The sequence below is a fragment of the Macadamia integrifolia genome, unplaced genomic scaffold (genome assembly GCF_013358625.1).
Source record: "Macadamia integrifolia cultivar HAES 741 unplaced genomic scaffold, SCU_Mint_v3 scaffold949, whole genome shotgun sequence".
NCBI lineage: Eukaryota > Viridiplantae > Streptophyta > Magnoliopsida > Proteales > Proteaceae > Macadamia > Macadamia integrifolia.
Genome location: NW_024870593.1, coordinates 161726 through 181853, shown reverse-complemented (window position 1 = coordinate 181853; position 20128 = coordinate 161726). Strand labels below are relative to the sequence as shown.

Sequence of the window (20128 nt, the reverse complement as noted above, 5' to 3'; positions counted from 1 at the left end):
CCCCTTTCACATCAACTCTCCCCACCACCTTCCCCACCCTTTGCCCTCTCTCCATATTCCCAACCCTGCCTCATTCTTCTTGACCTCACCCTCACCTCCTTCCTCTATTACCCCAACTTATTTTTTTCAATAAAGATTCAGAAAATTTAATAAAAAGAATCAAGCTATTACACAAAAACCCAGCCAAGCATTCTCCACCTTCGGCATTGCCATCAAGAGAGAACACTCAACCTCAAAAATTGAAACTACATCGCTAATCCTGACAAATTTCTATCCACCTCTTGGAGATCACTTTTTACTAATTTAAAGACTAGAGAATGAGATCTCATTCTTTCTTCATAGCACCTGCCATTCCCCTCTTTCCAAATGTTGTCTAAAATTAAGATAAAACCAGCCAGCCAAGGCTCTTTAGCAGTCAAATCTCTGCGCTTTCTTTCCACCAAATAGAAAGATTAAGAACAGAAGCAGGGGATTTCCAAGACACATCAAAACACTTCAAAACATTCTTCCGTATTTCCATACTGAAACTACACTGAAGGAAAATATAAAAAATACTTTCCTCAGCAAACTGGCATAAGGAGCAATGGGAAGGAAGAAAAACTCCATTAGACTTGATTAAATCATACGTAGGGAGTATTCCATTCACCACTCGCCACCCAAACAGAGCTTTCCGCGGCTGAAGATGAGCTTTCCAAATTAAAGAGTACCAAGGCACTTTTGGATTACGGCAACAAATTGCATTCTAAGCAGAGGCTAAGGAGAACACACCAGAAGATGTGCAACTCCACACACATCTATCTTCCGCCTCACATTGAGGGAGTTTAATACTTTCTGCAGTTGTGAAGACATTTTGCATGAATAAAGATGAGACAGGAGGAAAACACCATTTGAAATTTGATATTGAGATTAAAATTTGCAAAAAAAAATTCCTTAAGGTTCAACTGGCTCCTTAATAGACAAATCACCAAGCCATTTGTCAGTCCAGAAATTTATTTGGGAGCCATTTCCAGCAAACCATCTCTCCTTGCTTGAAATAAAGTCCCATGTTCTTCTAAGACTATGCCAAATCGAAGAAGACTTGTATAATTTTTTCGGAACCCCACCTACTCCAAGATGACGAGCTTTAAGAAAAGCACTCATTCTGGATGATCCATGCTTAATGTTCCACGATTGCTTAGCAAGAAGGGCCAAATTAACATCTCACAAACGTCTAATGCTAGACCGCCTTCCTCTTTTGGTTTACAGACTTTGTCCCATTTGACTGTGATCACCTTTAAAGTATCCACATCAACAGTCCAAATAAAATTTCTCATCCATTTCTCTAGCAAAGAAACTATGGAAGAGGGCCACCAGTAAACTGTCATATTGTGAATTGGCATTCTTGAAATTACAAATTTGACAGGTTGGACTCTACCTGCCATAGAAAAAAGTTTCCCTTTTCATCCTGATAGACAACATTTAATTTTATCCATCACAGAAAAAAGAGACTGCTTTTTAACTCTTCCTTTAAAAAATTCAACCCCAAGATACCTAGTCGGGAAGTTGCATATAGGGATTCCCAAGTTATTAGTAATAATCTGTTTTCTAGAAGGATGAACTTTGCCTAAAAAAATCTTACTCTTCTCAAGATTTATTCTCTGCCCAGAAAAATCTTGGTATTTCTGAAGAAAAACCTTAAGGTTTCTGACATACCTGATAGATGCATTCATGAATATGAATATATCGTCTGCAAATAAAAGATGACGAGGGACAGTAATACCTCTGGGGCCTTCAAAGCTTTTATTCTATTCTCACGAAGAAGAATAAAAAAGCCCCTGCATAAAACTTCTTCTGCTAAGAAGAATAAGATTGGGGACATTGGGTCGCCCTGCCTAAGACCTCTCTCCACCCCGAAAAATCCCACAGGCCCTCCATTGAGAAGAATAGAGATTCTAGATGTAGATAGAATCTGATAAGTCCAAGCCACCCATTTTTCTATGAATCCAAATTTTCTTAGAACCAAAAACAAGAAATCCCAAAAAATTGTGTCAAATGCTTTCTGAATGTCAATTTTAACCCCCATACCTCTACCTCTAGTTGAAAAGTACTTCAAGTTGGCCAACTCTGACGCCATACTAATATTGGTCTGAATAACATTTCCTCTTTGAGAAGCTCCTTGTTCATCAGAAATGAGCCTAGGGAGAAGGTGAGATAATCTGGTTGCCATAATCTTAGACAACACTTTGCAAAAAAAAATTCCCCATGCAAAGAGGGCAGAATTTATCAAGAGCCTCAGCACCATCAAATTTCAGAATCAGAGTTAGAAAATTATTATTTACCCCCCCCCCACATGGCATAGTACTGAATCTGAAAAAGTCACTGACTGCTCTACAAAAATCTAAAGAGATCATGTCCCAACAGTGCTTGAAGAAAACTCCTAAAAAGCCATTAGGACCTGGAGAACTATAAGGGTCCAAATCCCAAACTGCCTTCTTTATTTCTACAATACCCCAACCTATAAGATGATCCATTTCAGCAAGAATATATGAGCTAGAGTGAGAGTTTATAATATAGATCACATGATTTATAATATACAAACACAATCCGTCTTCTACCAATTAAAAAAAAAAATCAAGAGACTGAATTGTAATATGAATAAAATAACTAAAATTTGCTTAAATCGTTTATAAACAGTTTTGGTCTATTTTACTGTGCACCAAACCGAATCGGACCATATATTTATAAATTTTTTAACACCCTTAATCATTACCATAAATACTTGGCATTAGAATATGCCCATTGCATGGAGCAATTTTTTCGGTTTTATGTCTTGTATTGTGTAGTTGTTCACATAATTATTATTGGGCTTGTATATATTTAGGTCGGGTTTGGATCCATTATATATACATGGGTAAAATTATAATTGTGTAGAGATTAAGATTTGGGAAAGGCTTCTTTGAGCAAGGAGGGTAAACTACACCCTCCCTATCACATCGTATTTTTAAATCATTGTTTCGTTCTCCTTAAGACAATTAATGTAATAATAATTGTGAGGAGGGGTAGTGCACTCCTCATGCTTAGAGAGTCTTTTCCATTAACATTTTTAGGGTTTCCTATATATTGTCTTTGTAGGAAAATCTTATATGCAATCAAGTGAGATCACATTGTGAGATGTATTTGTTCAATAAAAAAATGCAACTAAAATTTGGACCTAGAATTGAAGATGGGTTATGATTCTATTAAAGTTCAAAGTTGTCATAAGCGGTTTGTCAGGGAAAGGAAGGGTTATAGTAATTCATGGAAGGGAGTTTTTTTTTGTTTTGTTTTGTTTTTTTTTTTTTTTTTAATGGAAAAAAGAAAATATCATTAAGGTAGCAAAATTTTTACATTTGTACTATGCACAGAGAAATATAACTTGGTCTTTTTGTGGATAGCTAACAAACTAATTTTTTAAACAAGATAAAATGTTCATCATCATCTTTTTTTTTTTTTTTTCTTTTTTTGTTCGCTAGAAGGATCAAAATTTCATTAAAAAAGAAAATAAGAATTACAAAAGAATCACAAAAACTGATTTTAAACCTCCACCTTTGGGCATTGGCATCAAAAGAGGGAAAAAATCAGAACTAATCAAACTGATATCTACACCTAGACTCAGCATCATGGCTGATCTCCTCCCTTATATGATTGGGAAAAGTAACATTTTTTCTCTGATATTCCTGAATTTGCTGCATCCTTCGCTAAAACATCAGCTATGCAATTTGCCTCCCTAAAGCAATGAGAGATCTTCCAGACTATAAAGTTCATGAATGGTTGAATCGATATCTAATCCTGCTCTATATACCAAGGTATGGATCTTACATGGACAGCAATCACCATAGCTACAGAGTCTGCTTCAATCCAAAGGGATTTGACCCCCAAATCTTTTGCCATACAAAGTCCTTCCATCAACGCTTGAAATTCAGCAGCATGATTAGACTGAATTCCAAGGTATGATTTGAAAGAACCCATCACAACTCCATTATTATTACTAATCACCTCACCTACCCCTGCCCTTCCAGGATTGCCAATAGAGCTGCCATCCATATTAAAATTCACCCATTCACGCATTGGTTTACAGCAGAAAACCTCCAATATTTGTGAAAGGCGATTGGTCCCAGTTTGCAACCTAAGAGTTCGACAACATATGAGGTCATTTCACCATTTGATTTGATCATGCAAGATGACACTTGCATTATGGAAGTCCTGCTTCATCCTTTCAAATACTCAATTGCTGTTGAGATTCCTTCCTTTAAAATGCCAAGCATTGTTTTCCTTCTAAACTTGTCTGCTACAATGATCTGCCTCATGGACCAAGCCTCCTTTATTGATAGTAACATGTGCTTTCTAAACCACCACTAAACTAGAAGATTATATCCTCAATTTCTAGCCATAAAACTCTAAAGCAATCAAGAAATTTTTTCCAAGTCATCACCGCGAATCTATAACCCTAGAATAAATGGTTAAAAGACTCACACTTCTCCTCACATAAACTACACATGGACACTACTGAAACACCCTTAGCAGAAATAGCATCATCAGTGGGTAATTTTTTATGCATCAAGCGCCACTCAAAATTTGATTGTCTTGGCTGTAAAAATTTCCCCAAAACCATCAACATAAGGTAATTGGCCTCCACCCAAGCAAGTCTTTTTGCTTCAAGTGCAGGATCCTCACTTTGTAACTACTTGGGTTCAATCCAAGCAAAAGCAACCCCAATCTAAGACCAAGCAAATAAAAGCATTTGCTTCCATCTTTTGAAATTTTGATCACTGAATTTGTCAATTTTTTTAAAGTCAGAAACTATCCTCATCTTCTCTATGGCAGGTTGAAGTGATCCAATTGTAGGTACAACATTAGTGGGGTGTTGAGAAGTAAGTAGGAAAAATTGGTGGAGCAAAAATGACAGAAGAAATTGATGCATCAGTATAGGTAGGCAAAGTTGGTGTGGCACCAATTTCACCAATTGCATTATGTATATCTGAATCCGTATCATTTTCCATAGTCTTATACCTAGATTCAAATACCTTAAGATTTTAATAAATAAAGTCCAGGCAGTTTGGTATAAGACTTTGACAAATAATTATATAAATGATAATATAATTCCAAGTACTATGCACCAAATCAAATCAGACCGTATATTTATAAATCGTTTAACACCCTTAATCATTACCATAAAAACTTGACCTTAGAATATGCCCAATTGCATGGGGCAATTTTTTAGGTTTGATGTCTTGTATTGTGTAGTGGTTCACATAATTATTATTGGGCTTGTATATATATATATTTACGTCGGGTTTGGATCCATTATATGTACATGGGTAAAATTATAATTGCGTGGGGATTATGTAATGCCTCTGGCATTTCTTTTAAATTTATTTTATTTATCTCTTGAATGTTACCTTATCCTTTATTTATATCCTATCGTGTCCATGTATATATTATCTTTATTATATATATATATACGTAATTTTTTTTCTTTCGTTACAAGTATTAAATTGTATCTTTACTATATATATATATATATATGTATGTAAAGTATGATTATATATGTTTATATATTATTTTGATTATTGATTGTTGATTTGGTAGTTATATAATCAATCATTTGATTCTTATCCCTAGATATTATCCTCCTTTTAGTTATAGGATTATCTATCTTGTTTGATTGGAGACAAATTGATCACTTGTTTACGTAAGTATGTGAGTGATTTGGAAGGGGATAATTTGATTGGAGATAAATTGATGAGGTGTTTAGGTAAGTATGTGAGTGATTGGGAAGTGAATAATTTGATTGGAGACAAATTGGTGAATTGTTTAGGTAAGTATGTGAGTGTTTGGGAAGAGGATAAGGTCATGACTTATATGATGAATTTAGAATATTTTTGAAGGGTGGTGATTTGATCAACCAAACTCTTATCAATCATATACCTTAATTTACACTTCTACCTAGGGAAGGTTATATGTTGATTAGAATTCTTTCTCCAAAACTTCGCTAGTCATTATCAATCATTGTTTTTACTATTTTGATGAAAAGAGAGAAGAAAAAAAGAGGAAGAGACAAAAGAGAGAAGAAAAGAGAGGAAGAGAGAAAAAAGACAAAAAAGAGGAGAAAATGGAGCAGCTATAGCTTTCTTACGACCTGTATTCGATGAAAAAGAAGAAGAAGAGTAGAAGGAGAAGTAGGCCTTATAACCTAAGTTGCATCCGCCACCAGTTGACCCTCCTAGGAAGAACTCAAAGATCCTTATCTAAGGGGTAAATCTAGCTACATTATCAACCAGTGAGTAGAACCATCATACCATGAATGATATTTTTGACTTGATTAAAAGTATCAGAATTCCTCAGTATGATTGTGAGGATAGGTGCTTTTAAAATGGGTCAATGGATGGATCTTTCACCATTAAATCAGCATGGGATGAGATCAGATCTCATAATCCAGAAGTCCCATAGTTTTCTATGGTGTGGTCTAAAAGTCTTTAGCCTTGAATGTCTATGTTTGGATAGAGGATGGTTCATGGAAGACTGCCCGTGGATGATGTGGTAAGGAAAAAAGGCATTGCTGTTACCTCAAAATGCACTCTGTGTGGTGAGGAAGAAGAATCACTGGACCATGTATTTATTCACTGCCTTTTTTTGGTTGAAATCTGAAATTTTCTTTTGTGGGATTTTCAATGTCTAATGGACAAGTCCAGGAATGATGCCCTTGCAATTTCAATGGTGAAAGCGGCGTATGACGTAGGTTCGCTGCAAGGAAGTTTGGGAGATGGGATTAGTCATGATGAAAGGTGGAGGGTGCCCAGGTATGTTTGTAATTCAATTACAGATGAAATTAAAAATTGCAAGCCTTACATCAAAGGGACGGTGAGATCAGTGAACAATCTGATCTGCTATAAGAAGTTGGGTCTAACCACTCAGGGCATGACCTCAAATCAAATTTTAGAAGTTTTTTTGTGCAAGCCTCAGATGCACTGGATTAAGTTAAATTTTGACGGTAGCTCGATGGGGAATCCTGGTCATGCAGGAGCTAGAGGAGTTTCTAGAGATCCTACGGGAAGAGTGTTGGGGACCTATAAAGTTTTTATGGGAGTAATAGGAGTTTTCGAGGCAGAGATGGAGGGACTCATGGTGGGTCTAATGTATGCCAAGGACATGGGTGTTAATAGACTTTGGGTGGAGTCTGACTCCACCATAGTGGTTACACTGATACAAAGTAATAGGGTGTCCTAGTTTGCTGTGCAGCGATGGGCTTTCTTAAAGCTGTATTTGGACGGGATAACCTGGAAAATAACTCACAATTTCAGAGAGACATATACCATTGCGGATTTTTTAGCTCATAATGCAGCTAAAACAGATGTCTCAGCGTCCAATGCTGCTGTCCCTGATTATATTGTGGTTCTCCTTAGCAGTGATGCTAACGGATGACCAAACTATAGGTCCACTTAGAGCACTTTCTCCCTCTTCCTACTGATTGCAATGCCGAAGGTGGGGATGTGGAGAGCGCTTTTCCTTTCTTTGATTTCTCCCTATATGGATCTTTGATTGTACTTGGTTTTTTTATTTTATTTGAATAAAGTCTTCATTTAGCCAAAAAAAGAGTAAAACCATCATACTCTCTCTACGTATGTTTTCTTTTTTACCCTTCTAAATCTCAAAGAAATGCTTAGGACTTTGCAGCCTTGTAGTTGCCATATCACATGTATTTTTCTTCCTCTTTATCTCACTTTTATATTTGCATGATAATATCTTTTTAGTGTACCTATGTATGTTGATCTATTCTTTTAAGACTTTGTTGATATATATATATATATATATTATGCTATTTTGATTTTAATTTAAGAGGTTGTTGAGAGCTATTCTTGATGGATTCTATGATATATAATATTTCATATTAGGTATTGTTTTAATGATGATTTTAAGGGTTATTAGTACTATTAATCTATCACTTATATTCTATTCTATGTGATCCATGTTTGTTATTGTTTTAGCGATGATTTTAGGAGTTGTTAGTACTATTAATCAATCACTTTCACTCCATTCGAATTGATTCATGTTAGGTACTATTTTAATGATGATTTTAGGGGGTGTTAGTACTATTAATTAATCATTTTCATTCCATTCAAAATAATAAATGATATGACTGTTTTGGTGATGATTTTAGGGGCTTTTAGCACTATAAGTTAATTAAATCAATTTCTTCCTAAATGTTCCATGTTATGTACTGTTTCGGTTAATGGTTTAAGGGTTGTTAGAGTTCCTATTTGAATCAAGCATATGACACATTGATTTTGATGATTAGGGGTTGTTTAGTGTTCCATTTAGTAAAAAATTTCTCATTCTAATTTATGATTTATATGGGTTGTTTTGGTACATTCACTTAATTAAATTTATCACATTTCAGCTTTATGATGATAGGGGCTGATTTGTTGTTCCTTGTCAATTTAATTAGATAATATTTTGATTTTATGATTTTAAGGGTTAAATTAGGTTTTTGACTTGATTAAATCTATTCTATCATAAACTAGCTATTTAGAGGATGATCTAGCATTTCTTATTGTCTTGGTTCATTCCATCATGAGTATATGAATTAAAGGTTGCTTACATAATCATGTGTAGTATTGGATGCCTAAGGGCTGATTTTTTGTAATTTTTTTTATTATTTTATATATTAGTACAATGCTCTTTAAATACACTAATACATGATGTGTGTGCATGGGCTGATGTGTATACTTTAAATTATGAATGAGAAATGATATGCTTAGTTCTTAAAATTATGCGCAGTTGAATGTGGTAAAATGTATGCACTTGGTTATTTACTCCATCACATGTACATTAAAATCATGGAAATAATGAGTTAGAAATGTGTATGCTTTAAATTATGAATGAGAAATGATATGCTTAGTTTTTAAAATTATGTGTTGTTGCATGTGGTAAAATGTATGCACTTGGTTATTTACTCCATCACATGTCCATTTAAATAATGGAATAATGAATGAGACCCATAACATTTGACACTTGGAATTTTGGGGCCAAGTAGGGAGGTAAGTTGTATGGTCCATGGGTTCAAGTGTTAGCCACAGAACGTGTGGGACATTCCATGGATTCAACCCACACAGCGTGTGGTGCAAGTTATATCTCCTACCCTTGGAGTCACTCCCTTTTTTTTTAATGATCTACTTGGATGTCAAGATATGCATTGTCCACAGAGTGTGTGAGATGACGTATGTACAAGCCACAGAGCGTGTGGGGCATCTAAGGGGATTATGTGTAATGTTTGGGTACTTGGATGTCAAGATACGCATTGACCACAAAACGTGTGGGATGATGTATGAAGAAGCCACAGAGTGTGTGGGACATCTAAGGGATCTTGGCTTTTAATTGCCACTTAAATGTCAAGATATACATTAACCATAGAACTTGTGGGAAGACATATGTACAAGCCACAAAGCATGTGGGGCACTTGGAAAAAAAAGTAAAATAAATTAATTAAATGTGTAATGTTTGGATACTTGGATGTCAAGATATGCATTGACCATAGATCGGGTGAGATAACGTATGAACAAGCCACAGAGCGTGTGAGGGCATCTAAGGAACTTTGGCTTTTAATTACCATTTGGGTGTCAAGATATGCATTGACCACATAGCTTGTGGGATGACATATATACAAACCATAGAGCGTGTGGGGCACCTGGGGAACAAAGTAAATGAACTAATTAAATGGACATGACTGAGAATAACTGGACCTTGTAAACTGTCATAAATGGTGCATATTTGATTTTAATATATTATTGCATTATGCCGATGTTTTCAAACTTATGGATATTATATGCGGTTTTACTTCCTGAGTTTCTTCTCACAAACTTACCCGAATCATTCCCCAGATAGAGAGCACTCCGACATACTAGTTAGTGGCGAAAACCAAGGGACTAAAGGGGACGTGTGAAACAATTATTATTTTAGTTGACGGTAGATTTTATTATTTGTCTTAAAGATTTAAATTATGGATGTAATAATTCTCTTAAATGATTTAATTGGTTGTGGATGATATTGGAGACTTTTATGATTTTTAATTATTAATTTGAAGACTTTCGTTGTTATTATTCCAAGGTTTGTATTTAATATAAATTTAAACTTTTCTTATGATTTATCACTCAATTGAATCATGGTTCAACCTTAAGAGACATAATCCTTTGACCATTAACCTCCATATTTCCTTTACGGAAGGTGGGACGTTACAAATTAAAATTTGGGAAAGGTTTTTCAAAGGAAGTAGGGTAACCTACGCACTCCCTATCACATTGTATTTTTAAATCATTGTTTCATTCTCCTTAAGACAATTAATATAATAATAAATGTGAGGAAAGGTAGTGTACTCCTTATGCTTAGAGAGCATTTTCCCTTAACATTTTTAGGATTTCTTATATATTGTCTTTGTAGGAAAATCTTATATATATAATCAAGTGAGATCACATTGTGAGATATATCTTTTCAATTAAAAAATGCAACTAAAATTTGGACCTAGAATTGAAGATGTGTTATGATTCTATTAAAGTTCAAAGTTGTCATAAGTGGTTTGTTAAGGAAATGAAGGGTTATAGTAATTCTTGGAAGGGAGTTTTTTTTTTTTTTAATGAAAAAATGAAAATATAATTGAGGCAACAAAATTTTTACATTTGCACTATGCTCAGAAATATATGACTTGGTCTTTCTGTGGATAGCTAAGCAAGTTAACTTCTTAAACAAGATAACATGTTCATCATCATCTTTGTGACAAAAAGTAACAGTATCAAAATATGAGCAAAATTTCAAAAATAAAGGAAGAGAGCTCCACTTGTTAAACTTATAAATTATAGCCATGGGACTTGGTTTAGCCTTTGAGATTACTACTTGATTTATGTGAGTCCATATAAAATAAGATGAAATTATTAAAAAAAAATAAAAAATAAAAAAATAAAAAAAATAAAAAAACTAAAAAAATTGATACAGTCACCATTAAGAAACACTTGGGAATTAAAGAAATACATAATAACAGCTATGAGACTTGATCCTATTAGAGATTCATTGCGTAGCCTAGAGGCCAAGCAGCCCATAATCTTTTTGTGAAATAACAGAATAGATGCACATGCCAGAGAGTTTCCCTATGAGAATTGCAGAAAACATAACACATCAATATTCAACCACTTTCCAAGAATATATCTAACTGGAAGGCCATCTTTCAGGACCCTCTAGAATAACAGTTTGAACTTGGGATGAATATTTATTTTCCAAAAGAAACACCACCATTTGGAGAAAGAGAATGAAGCGATAGACCTATTCGGGAGACCAATAGATTTAGAAGAATTGTTGAAAATGAGAAACTTAGCTGCAATTTTGGTGGAAAAAACACCTTGCCTAGATAACACACCACCATCAATCATCTTCATTAGAAGGACAATCGAGACAATTTTTTTAACAACATAAAGAGGAGCAAAAGAATAAAGTAGGGAGATATTCCAACTATTACCTAAAAGGAAGTCACTTGCCTTGGAACTATTCACGATGTGGACCCCATCAGGGATAGAAAAATTGGCAAAGGAAGGTTTCCACACCAATTTTTAAGCAATGGTAAAATGCTAGCAATACTATTCCAAGTCAATGGTAAAATGGTAGCAACACTATCCAAAGGAGCGTTGTACAATATTGAACATGAACCTCTATGATTCATAAGTTGGAATTTTTCCCTTTTGATTACTAAAGGCTGCCCATAAGGTTTGAGCATGATTGCAATAGTATGGTCATACATCAAGTTTGCAATCCAGAAACAATTTTCTTCTTTGGCATAGTGTGACAATATGAGCCAAATGGGAGATTGCAAGCTGATGTGGCCCAAGTTGCCACATTAGTAGGGCATTATACATGATCAACACATTACATTCATTCAAAAATTTTGTAGCTTTTATGCGTCACACAAGATTCAGACGTTTCATAAGTTTATAGATTCTATAATTGTCTGCCGCCCCTCCATCGATGGTGGGAAGAGGGAGCATGGACGTATAAGGGTGAAGGTCCTAGTCTAGGGAAAGAATCTGAGAGGGACAATTGTTCCACTTACAATAGAGTATTCCATTATCCTTGTGGATTTGATAGCCACCACAGACCAGAAACCAGGGTGCCACCATCTTTAGTAATAGTAGCCATTGGACCACCGCGGATCGAAGACCGTCTAGGAATTGTTGTGGACATGTGATACTAGTGATAAAGTTGAACCATCAATAGTTGGACTCGTGTTACCTAATGGAGGTAATACTTCCATTTGGTGTGATTTTTCGCATTTTGCATTAGGCGTTTTCAGAAGCCTCATTTTCAATCCTTTTGGATAAGTGCTATCTTACTCTGTTGGAAGACAAAAATAATAATTTTAAAGCATTGATAATTGTGTGGCGGATATATTAGTAAGTAGGTTAGTAGTTAGTAATTTCTACCAAAAAAAAAGATTAGTAGTTAGTAATGAGTATGGCCTGGTAACCCTTTTGTTAGACCCTTGTCTAGCCCCTTAGGAGTCTCTATTTGGTCCCAATGTGGGTCTTAAACAAAAATAAAATAAAAAAAATAAATTTGCTAAATGAATTTATTTTGCAATGAAGAGCAATCCTTTAATTATTTTGTGTGTGTGTGTGTGTGTGTAAATAAAGCAATCCTTTAGTTAACCTACAATGCATAATCCATAAAATGAAAAATAAATGGGTGTTGAAAAAAAAAACTACATGAATTTCTCTCCACAAAGCCCAGAGAACAAGGAGACATCTCATGGCTAGAACGACATGGGCATGTGTCCTTAAGTCACCCCTTGTGGGATGATTCCCTATTCCCTGGGGTCTATGGAGAGGAGTCGGATCTCTGGAGATGAGCCAGATCCCTAGAATTCTCCTTTCTACTCCACCAAAACTGTGATTTGCATCATAGGTTTGTACTAATATAGTAACTAGCCTAATAAAAAATAAAAAAAAATAAAGGCATGAGAATGCTACCCAGACGTGAATGGTTTCAAGTTTTGGTATCAGATACGATAGATTTGTATTGATATTTCTAGCCATCAATAGTAATTCATGTTGATATCGTATCAGAAAAATCACATGAATAAGGGGTAACATATTATTATTTAAGAAAAAACAAAGGTAAAATTATCTAATACGCCCAGTTTGTTCTAATACGATATCAATTTCATATCAGTTTTGAAAGTAACTGGTACCTAATACGATACTGTGCACTAAAACCATGCAGTCAAGTGGCCCATATGCCAAACACAGGGGTAATCCAAATGACCATATCACTCCTTGTTTGGTTGCCTAGGCAAACAGTCCCATTGGCCTGTGCTGGTAAAGGGGTCATGCAACCAAGTAGTGATATTTTCTCAGAAAATAAACGACAACAACCATAACCTTTTCCCAATTAAATGGGGTTAGCTACATGGATCCGATAAGGAAAGAAATAATAAAAAGATGCAACACAAGAGAGATAAAATGAATTAAAAAGGAGGACATTTCCATTATAAAATGCATCATTGATAGTTTTTAGACCTTTTTGGCCTCATTCCTCACTCGACCTCTCTTGATCTTGCCGCACAACCTTCTCCACATCCTCATCTCCGCTACACTTAGTTTATTCAGGTCACTCTTCTTGACTACACAACACTCCATTTATTCTTTGCAGATGATACCTTCTTTTTTATGGAGCCAACACTGAGGACATTTTTATTATAAAATGCATCCTTGATAGTTTTTAGACCTTTTTTGCCTTACTATCAATTTTGACAAGAGTGGAATTGCCTTCAGTTCTAATGTTAGTACGAATTGTAGATCCTCTATATGTGACCTTATAGGTATTAAAGAGATGGATAAGAACTCTACCTACCTTGGCACCAATCTTTATCCTATCAGGTCTGATGTAATAGGTAACCTATTACTCATAGAGTGGACAAAAGCTATCTATTTGGAAAGCTAATATTCTCTGTTTTGTAGGAAGTACTGTCCTTGTTCAATCAGCCCTTTCTTCCATCCCATCTTGCCTTATGTCCTGCTTTGCTTTCCCAAAGATCACTTGCAAGAAATTGGATTCCATTTATTTAAGATTTTGGAATGATGATCAACTGCAAGATAAAAGGAAGCATCTAATCTGTTGGCATAAAGTCTGCTCTCCAAAAGCTTATGGGGGACTGAGTCTCAGGAACTTTGAAACCCAAAATAAGGTTTTACTCTAGAAATTGGGATGGAGATTATTACATGAAGGGAACTCATTATGGGTACAAATCCTCACCTCTAAATATTTCCTTGATAGATCCATCTTTCAGTACAAGACTTTAAAGAAGAAAGGCTTAATCACCTAGAATAGCATTGTAAGTATACTCTCAACTCTCCTTAAGATAGTTCTCCGTACTATTGGTAATGGATCCAACACTGATTTTTGGAATGAACCCTGGATTCCAAATTTCCCGTCTCCCTTAACAATTCTTCTCACCCCACCCCATATCCGACCTTTCCTATCTAAAGTAAGAGGCCGTTTGGTATAGTTCATAAAAAACGTTTCTAGCGTTTTTTCGTGTTAATAGAACGAAAAAATGTTGAAAACCGTTTGGTATGTTTAGGCTCCGTTCCAGTTTTTTCGAAACTGTCAGTGTGGTAAGAAACGAAAATGGCCCGATTTGACGAAATGCTCGGAGGCTGTTCCGTCGGCCACGTTTCCTTCCAAATTAATAGAGGGACGAACTTTCGTTCCCGATTGTCCGCGATAGAGAGAGGATAGCAGAGAGGAAAGAAGAGAGAAACCAGCTGAAACTGTACGAGAAATCTTCACCTCAGGTCTGTGCTTCGCCTCTCCTCCTTCTTCTCCTTCTTCTCCTTCTTCTTCTTCATTTCTTCTTTTCTTCTTCTTCTTCATCTATTGTAACCACAAAGAGGGTTTGTGTGAAATTTAGGGGTTTTTTTCTCCTTCTTCTTCATTTTTTCTTTTCTACCAGAGACAGAGATCGATTAGCTTAACAAAGTTCTGGTTTCGAATAGTTTGGAACTCGCACAGAGAGAGGAGAGAAGAAGAAACAGGAGCTCGCCCCCTTGTGAAATCTCCTCTGCAGGTAATTTCGATTTCGGCTCTTCTTCTCCTTCTTCTTTTTCATCTCTTTTAACCTCTTTCTTCTTGTATTCTAACCTCTTCTCCTTCTTGTTCATCTATTGTAATCACAGAGCAGGTATTGGGACAAATTTTAGGGTTTTTCTAGACCCCCTATACAGAGAGGTAACGTCTTCTTCTTCTCTTCTATTTCGTCTTCTTCTCTTCTATTTCTTCTTCTTCTCCTTTGCTTCCTAAATCCATACACCTCTTGTGGTACCTAGTTTCATCTATCACAGTGTTGTTGTAAGTTTGTTAAATTTCAATTCTTCCAATTTTCATTTCAGCTTGTACAGAATCTTCACCAATTGAAATGTGCATTCTTGTTTTTATGTTTACTCTGGAAGTTGTGTATTGAAGACTTGATTAATTAATCTGTAAATAAACCTTGACTGCCACTTCCGAAGGTAACGAAAGTTCTAAGCAGAATACTCTCTCTTGTTTTAGGATTCCCCTAGTCCTTTTTAGCGCCTAAACTGCCCTGTAAAAAAACCGTAACCCTTCTTCTACTCCACCTTCTCTCCCCTTCCCGCTCTCTCCGTGCTCCAATCAAAGCCATGGATAGATATCAGAGAGTCGAGAAACCGAGGCCAGAGTCGATGATAAACGAGAATGAGATCCGAATCACAACCCAGGGCCTGATAAGGAACTATATCAGCTATTCAACTAGTCTCCTTCAAGTAATCTCTCACTTCTCCTTAGCTCCAGTTGTCTGAACCTTTTAACATTTTGCTTATATTATTGTTTCCATGTTGTGAGTAATTTTTTGTTCTTCTTGATGGGTTTGAAGGGTTTGTAAGTTATCCATTGTAGTTCGCTTGAATCTCATTGGTATGATAGGTTAATGGGATTTTTCCAGTTCAGTCTCATTTCAAATTCTATATCTATATCTATGCATGCAAGCATGTTGGCCTTATATATGTCTGATGCTTTCCTTCCTGCTCAGTGTTCTATCTGTTTGGAATTTGGATTCGGAAAATGATCTACATTGCATTATTGTGCTGTGTTGGAAGCAATTTTCTCTCCTTTTGGCTCCGTCTGGTTGGGTGTCGAATGTTGTACAAGTAAAATAAAATATTTTAGATAAGAGTTGAAGCAAAGGTACCTATCGCAGTTCCATGTAGCCGATCCCATTTAATTGGGAAAAAAGGCTTGGTTTTTGTTGTTGTAGTTGAAACATAGGTAGTTCTTTTCATATAACAAAAGTCTCAAGGAATTTGGTTGAAATTTTTGGTCACTATATTGGCTAAGTTTGGGTTAATTAAACAATCGTTAGTCTTTTGAGTAATACAGTTAGTGTTTGCATTATCGTTGCTATTATTTGGAATGCTTCCTTTTCTCATTTTTGTGTGGCTTACTGGTTGATATAAAATGTTGTAATGTAAGTAAAAAATTTAAAACAACAATGACGTGTGAACTTTCCAAGTGTAACTAATTTATAAACTCTCTAGGTATATTAATTAAAGTTTTGACTAGATTCAGAAGATCCTTGTAAAAAATATGGAATCCGAAGTACTTTGTTTAATTGTCAATTTTTCTCAAGATGTCAACGTTGCCTTGTATACTATGGGTCCATTCTTGTCAACCTTTTTCAAAATGTTACTGTTTCCTAGTTTACTATGGGGCTATTCTTCTTAAAATGTTGTACAGTGATCCAATCAGATTGAGCATTATGTTGTGTTTGTTACTCGGTTGTGTAGAGTGTGTGGAAAAGTTTGTGAAAAACTCACTTTTTGGACCAATTCTCCCTCTTTCGTATTTTTGATTGTTTGAGAAAAGCTTAGTCTCAATAATAATGCTTCTCCTACCCACTTTCTCATTCTTCCTGGGGAAAAAAAAAAGAGATTTAAGAATCCGACCAAATCACCAATTGCAATCTTTTATGAGATAGTGTATAACCTTTAAAAAGCTTGGGTCCACTCATTTTCTTCTTCTTTCTTAGCACAGCCTAACATAAGCCTTGGAAAATATGTCATTTTCTTCCACTTAATTTGAAATCAGTTAACTTCCCCACATTCTCCTACAAGGCTACACTTTCACTACATACTTCCCCATGCTGCATAAAATCCAACACAAATAGAAAAATAGCGAAAAAAATTGGTGCACACTCCTTATAAAGGTTTCACACTCCTCCCCACAAAAATGACTAACTGATTATATTGGTTGGGAAAAGCACTGTTCCCAAGATGCTTTCTCAAACTATTAAACAATGAAAAGTGAGGGAAACTTGTCAAGAAGAAAAAATTTCACTCTCCTATAATTCTCTGGAGAATCTAACATTGCTTTACTGTTTTTCTTAGTGGACTCCTTATGTTTCTTGAACCTCAAGGTTTTCCACCCTTGACTGCACTATATGTTGTGACCCTGTTGCATTTCTTGTGTTGTGGTCAAGGTTGTTGATGCTGTTACATGTAGGGTTAGATAGGGATATTTAAGCTTATTTTATGGGTTATTTTATAATTTGAATCTTATTATTATTATTTTTTTAATATAAGATTTAGTTATAGAAAGGAGTGTAGATTCAGTTTTAGAAGCTAATGGGAATTCTTGTTTGATTGGTATTTTATCTTTTAGAGATTATATATATGTATGTAGTCCCATTGATATGGAGAACAGTATTGATGATTGAATAAAATCCGAGCTTGGTTTGCCTTTCACAGCTGTGGAGCTGCACTTGTTCTATACTTTCTCTTTATCTGTGAATCTAAGTTTCTTTCTCAGGTACTCTCGTATTTCTCCTTTCTTCCTTTTTCCTGTTCTCCATCTTCCACTCCTTTCAAGTAATATTCTTCTTCCCCATTTCTTATTGTTTCTCTGTTATTTTAATTTCCCTGTTGTTAACGAGTCAACCTAGTGGTGAGAGATTTGTTGAATCTCTTTCATACCTTTCCCACTCATTATCAAACTTAGGGATTAGAGTTGTTATTTCTGGATGACCCTCCCTGAAGAATCCCAACCCAAAACCCTACTGCAATAACTAAAAATCTGGCATTTTCTCTCTCCTACTGCAGACATAATTGCAGAATTTGTTTTTCTTCAATCTTCGACCTTTGGGTCTGTTATTGGGTTGGATTTGATAGAGTTGGGAATGTATGAGTGTAGGCTGGATAAGGTTGTTAAGTTGTTACATTCAGAATAAAAAAAATTAAATATTGCCCTTATTGAATGCATTTGATTGTACAACTGAGTTTCTGCTTTGGGAATGTGGTAAGGAAAATCAGTTGAGATGGTTTAGTTTTGCCCAGCAAAGGTTAGTACTCTGGTGCAGCAGATGAAAACACAACATTACCATAATTTTATTTTTTGCATTTTTCTTGTTTGGGGTTTTTCATAAATTGTGTATCAAGGACCAGTGACAACTTCCATCTCTTAAAATTTACTTACATTACAATATTTTTTGGTGGTAGTATATTCAATTTTTAGAGTGTCAGCATGGCTCTTCAAACATTTCCCAAGTTTCAAGGTTAATTGCTATGTATTCCCTAATCTTATTTCATTTTGTGTTTGGTTATTATGTTTTACCATTAATTTTGCTAACCTCAAATGTCTTTTGCGTATTCATTAAAACTATCCCCGATGCTTTTCATGTGAATAATCTGTGGCTTTAAACTCTGCTTGGTTCCCAGTATGCTAACTTTTACACTAACTTATAATGTCTAGCTATTATGTCTGGAAGTAATATCCCTGCCGTTAAGTGGTCAGAATTTGAGACCACTGTTTTCATTGAAGCAATGAAAGAAGCTGTAAAAAATGGTCACAAATCCGGTAATTCATTTAACAAACTGGATGGGAGAACATTACAAAGCAATTTCAACAGGCTTTAAATCGTCCAGTTGGGAGAGAACAGTTACGCAATAAGATGAACAAGTTGAAACAAGAGTATCAACAATTCAAGAGACTGCTTGACACAACTGGATTTGGGTGGAACTCAATGACAAAAACAGTCACAGTCGATGATGAGTCCGTATGGGATAGGGCAATACAGGTACAACAGATTTCAGTAGCTAGTTCAATTATTTAAAAATTAGATTACAATGAGTAGTATATCTAAGTGATACAATTACTGCTTATGCAGGCAAATTCAGGTTGGTTGAAATACAAGAAGAATGGACTAAACAATTGGCCAGATTTGAGCATGGTATTTGGGGATGCATATGCTAGAGGTAAATTAGGGGTTGATAGTGCTCAAGATTTGGATGGCATCGAAGCTGTTAATACAGTTGATATTGAGCAAGTCTCTCACTCCCCCAGTACCCCGGTGCATATAAGCATGACTGACCCCTTTCATGAGGATACTCATACTCCAACTCAGACCACCACAAAACGAAGTCTTGATAGGACACATACGGGACGAAGAAAGAAGAGCGCCAATAAGGGAGATAGCCACGTGAAGGACTTGTATGGAAAGTATTTATCCATAAAAATTGAGAAAGCATCCAGTACTTCTGTTACATCTCCTGTTCGTGGTGGGGTAGGTGCATCTTGTCCTCGAGATTTCAGTGTGAGTGCATGTGAGGCGCTGATATCCTCCATACTGGATATATCAAAGGAGATATATTTGAAGGCCACCAATCGTATGTGTACTGATCCTAGTTGGAGCGAGTTGTTTGTCTGTGCAGAGCCTGCGAAGAGGACTTGGCTTTTAGATGCGTTGGAGTAGTTGATGTTGTGTTTGTATGCTACTTTTGATAATTTTGGATTCGAGACTCTACTTTTGATGTGTGTAATTTTACTTTTGGAGATACATTGCATGACTTGGCTTTATTTCTTTTGTGTTTTTTTCCTATTATTAATGTGTGTAATGCTGAACATGTGGTTTGGGTTGACACGATGTGTCAGCTTGTTATGTTTTACAGATATTTGTTTCCAATTGTGTAGTAATTGTTTATTTATTACAGTTATGTCAAATGCATTATGTGAAACTTCTAGTGATGAAGAAGATATGGTCATTCACATGGGAATGGAATTACTG

The 20128-nt window shown here is 35.6% G+C and overlaps 1 long non-coding RNA gene across 1 annotated transcript; it reads left to right on the top strand.

The window, feature by feature from the left end:
• The first annotated feature begins 14825 nt into the window (after window positions 1–14825).
• LOC122070575 lies at window positions 14826–15582 on the top strand. The gene is made up of 3 exons (XR_006137854.1): window positions 14826–14849; window positions 15008–15121; window positions 15231–15582. It is a non-coding gene; the product is annotated as an uncharacterized LOC122070575 (long non-coding RNA).
• The last annotated feature ends 4546 nt before the right edge of the window (window positions 15583–20128 follow it).